Source organism: Amphiprion ocellaris, chromosome 4 (assembly GCF_022539595.1).
Source record: "Amphiprion ocellaris isolate individual 3 ecotype Okinawa chromosome 4, ASM2253959v1, whole genome shotgun sequence".
Lineage (NCBI taxonomy): Eukaryota > Metazoa > Chordata > Actinopteri > Pomacentridae > Amphiprion > Amphiprion ocellaris.
The window spans coordinates 20161210-20165614 of record NC_072769.1 but is presented as its reverse complement, the minus strand read 5'-3'; the positions used below and the strand labels follow the sequence as shown (position 1 = coordinate 20165614).

General features: G+C 34.5%; 1 long non-coding RNA gene across 1 annotated transcript in view; it reads left to right on the top strand.

The window, feature by feature from the left end:
- LOC129348820 (uncharacterized) overlaps nucleotides 1-4405 on the top strand; it is a 12468-nt gene continuing 8063 nt past the window's right edge. Inside the window, exons 1-3 of the long non-coding RNA XR_008601523.1 lie at nucleotides 1-262; nucleotides 1022-1139; nucleotides 1226-1419. This is a non-coding gene — a long non-coding RNA (uncharacterized LOC129348820). The remainder of the gene's footprint in view (nucleotides 263-1021; nucleotides 1140-1225; nucleotides 1420-4405) is intronic.

Genomic DNA, 4405 nt, shown 5'->3' with positions numbered 1-4405 from the left:
TTTAGCACAACAGAAGGTTCGGTTGGCAGGAGTCTGAAGACTGGACGAGATGGTGTCGCTTGAGCTCTATGGAGATTTAATAAGAGACATTACTGCTCAGAACCTCTCGCACGCGGACATTTCCACGAAGTTATCACAATTAGGTGTGCAGCGATGTTCTGAAATGAGTGTCAGGAGATTTTGTGCACATCACAACATTTCCAGGAGGGGACATGTATCCGACACACAATTAGAAGTTGCTATCAGCAGGGCAATAAATCAGGTAGGTTATTTTGGTTTTCTTTTATTTACAGAGGTGGGTATAACGAGTTACATTTACTCCGTTACATTTACTTTATTAAGTTTTTGGATAAATTGTGCTTCTAAGATAGTTTTACATCATCTCCATACTTTTTACTTTTACTTGAGTAGATTTGTGACGAAGAACGTACTCTTAATACTCTCCATTAGGCTGCACTGAGCTGCTTACTTTTCTTTACCCATTCACGATTCTACACATTATTATCCCCCTATGCATAAACCAATTTAATGTTTTATTTTGTCAGAGGGACTTCCGCCATAAGCTCTACCACCTGAATGTGTTTCACCGGTCATATTTGGAATTGTGTGTTTCTTGTGCTGTAATTTGTTATTTTGTAAATATTTATTTTTCATTTTTATTTATTCTAATATTTGATTGATTGGAAGTACTCAAATTTACCTGAAGATTATTATTTTGTATTTTTGTCTAATTAAATGCATGTCTTCACAAATTAATCAGATGTTACTCAACAGTTGCTCAGTACCTGAGTAGTTTTTTCACCAGGTACTTTTTTACTCTAACTCAAGTATTTTTGGATGACTACTTTTTACTTCTACTTGAGTCATATTATTCTGAAGTAACAATACTCTTACTTGAGTACAATTTTTGGCTCCTCTACCCACCTCTGTTGATTTATTTCTAGACTACATATATTTTATGAAATATAAATCCATGAAGACTAGGCCTACATGTCACAGCTTACTTATGCTGAGTCATCAGACAGGGTCAACATATGATGACCAGGTATCTGTCTGCGATGGGAGTGGTTGCTGGTGAACGCCGGATAGGGAGGATTTTGAGAACAACGCATTGTCCTTATCACGAAATGCGCAATCGTGTAAGTATCTTTTGCAAGCTTTTAATGTTGTGGTATATGGTATCATGTATTTTACTAGCTAACTTTTACTTACTTTTCCCCCAAAGGGTGCACGTAACCTTAACCCCGTCCCCTACAGTGCTGCATACATGGGACATAAAATCCACATCGACCAGAATGAAAAATTGGTCATGTTCAGAGTGACGCACGTTTTCGCAGTAGATGCGTACAGCAGTAAGGTCATTGCCCATGCAACCATGCCTGTCAAGAATAAACTCACGATATATGAGGAAGTTTACAGGTTAGTCTTTCTCAACTTTTTTCAGCTTCAGAACCCACTTTCTCTGATTTCAGAATCCAGGGCAAAAATTCAGGCATGCGCAACTTTTTGTGAAAAAGTCCATGGAGAAGTTAGTCTTTATACATACATACCTTTTTAAAAAAAAATAATTTAGTTTTTAATAATATTTTTTTAAAAATAAACCTCAAACCTGAAAGTAAAAGTAAGGTTTTGGCTTCTGCTGTCTGATAGTTTTTCTCATTGTAGTCTTCAATAAAGTCTTTTTCCTCATGTCAGGATGTGGTGAGACTCTTTCTCAGTCTCTGCAGACGTCCCTCATTGTGCATCTCCAGAGAAGAAACAGAAAAACTGGTCACTGCTTCAGCATCACAAACACTTTCCAGTATTGAGAGTGTTTTAGGAATTTGTTCATTGTGTTGTGAATTTTGAAGGAACAGAAACTTTACAGCTGTCAACGATATGAGCTCCAATTCTGGATGTTTTAGGAAATGAAGTTCATCAAATGAACACTTGATTTTTGCTGATAACTCTCATTAAATTACTGAAGAAATGTAACATAAAAACCTGTAAACTCTCAGGCAGCTTTTGTTAAAGTTTGTCTATAATTCTATCATCATGTTCTGGAACCAGGACTCTACAGAAGTTCCTTCAAACAGATACTTGTGTGTTTCTCTATTTAAGGCCTCAGGTTTGAACTTACAGCAGAAGATTAGAAAGGAGTGATTTTAATATTTAAATCAGTCCAGTAAATGTTTGGAGTCAAATAATAATGTAGAGTGTCACTTAAATGTCAGCTAAGGTAAAACTATCCTTTTAACGTACGCTTTCAACAGATTAAATGCATGAACCAAAAAGAAATACATATGACAATGTGCATCGTATTTCATTTTCTTGCTTTAATTTGTTTTTATCTAGGCATTTCAAATCCTCTACAGTTGGGCCAGTTTTGGTTTGCTTCTCAAAAGCATGTTAAGCCTCAGGTGACACGTCTTTGTCCCACTGCAGGTCGCTGGTCGAAGCAGTTCGTAGAGTCGGGATGCTTGGAGGAAAATGAGGTTTGCTGGCTTTCACATGGAGATGCTGCTGTAGATGCTGTTGTAGAGCTGATCGATCTTCGCCTTGAAGAATTCCTGTTTTTGTGCCAAAATTCACGATGATTTTTTTTTTCAAAGAAAACCTTTCTGGAGTGTTTTTCACGGCCTCCTTTATATTATTTCATCATATGGCACGTTTTTACAGCATGTTGAAAAATCTCATTTTTTTTTCGACATAGTATACTATGGTGTTTTTTTGCGGCAAAATTCACAATTTTTTTTTCGAAGAAAACCTTTCTAGAATGTTTTTCACGGCCTCCTTTACATCACTTCATCATATGGCACGTTTTTACAACATGTTTGAAAAGTCTCATATTTTTTTCGACATAGTATAGTAAGGCCTTTTTTTTTTTGCGCCAAAATTCACGATGATTTTTTTTTCAAAGAAAACCTTTCTGGAGTGTTTTTCACGGCCTCCTTTACATTATTTCACCATATGGCACGTTTTTACAACATGTTTGAAAAATTGCATTTTTTTTCGACACAGTATAGTAAGGCGTTTTTTTTGCGCCAAAATTCACAATGATTTTTTTTTTCAAAGAAAACCTTCCTGGAGTGTTTTTCACGGCCTCCTTTACATTATTTCATCATATGGCACGTTTTTACAACATGTTTGAAAAATCTCATTTTTTTTCGACATAGTATAGTAAGGCATTTTTTTTGCGCCAAAATTCATGATGAGTTTTTATTTTCAAAGAAAACCTTTCTGGAGTGTTTTTCACGGCCTCCTTTACATTATTTCATCATATGGCACATTTTTACAACTGTTTGAAAAATCAAATTTTTTTCGACATAGTATAGTAAGGCTTTTTTTGTGCGGCAAAATTCACGATGATTTTTTTTTCAAAGAAAACCTTCCTGGAGTGTTTTTCATGGCCTCCTTTACATTATTTCATCATATGGCACATTTTTACATGTTTGAAAAATCAAATTTTTTTCGACATAGTATAGTAAGGCTTTTTTTTTTGCGGCAAAAGTCATGATGATTTTTTTTCAAAGAAAACCTTTCTGGAGTGTTTTTCACGGCCTCCTTTACATTATTTCATCATATGGCATGTTTTTACAACATGTTTGAAAAATCTCATTTTTTTTCGACATAGTATAGTAAGGCTTTTTTTTTTGCGGCAAAAGTCATGATGATTTTTTTTCAAAGAAAACCTTTCTGGAGTGTTTTTCACAGCCTCCTTTACATTATTTCATCATATGGCACATTTTTACAACATGTTTGAAAAATCACATTTTTTTTTCGACATAGTATACTATGGCGTTTTTTTGCGCCAAAATTCACAATGATTTTTTTTTCAAAGAAAACCCTTTCTGGAGTGTTTTTCACGGCCTCCTTTACATTATTTCATCATATGGCACATTTTTACAACATGTTTGAAAGATCTCATTTTTTTCGACATAGTATAGTAAGGCTTTTTTTTTGCGCCAAAATTCATGATGATTTTTTTTTTCAAAGAAAACCTTTCTGGAGTGTTTTTCACGGCCTCCTTTACATTATTTCATCATATGGCACGTTTTTACAACATGTTTGAAAATTCTCATATTTTTTTCGACATAGTATAGTAAGGCTTTTTTTTGCGGCAAAAGTCACGATGATTTTTTTTCAAAGAAAACCTTTCTGGAGTGTTTTTCACGGCCTCCTTTACATTATTTCATCATATGGCATGTTTTTACAACATGTTTGAAAAATCTCATTTTTTTTCGACATAGTAGAGTAAGGCTTTTTTTTTGCGCCAAACTTCACGATGATTGTTTTTTTCAAAGAAAACCTTCCTGGAGTGTTTTTCACGGCCTCCTTTACATTATTTCATCATATGGCACGTTTTTACAAAATGTTTGAAAAATCTCATTTTTTTTCGACATAGTATAGTAAGGCGTTTTTTTTG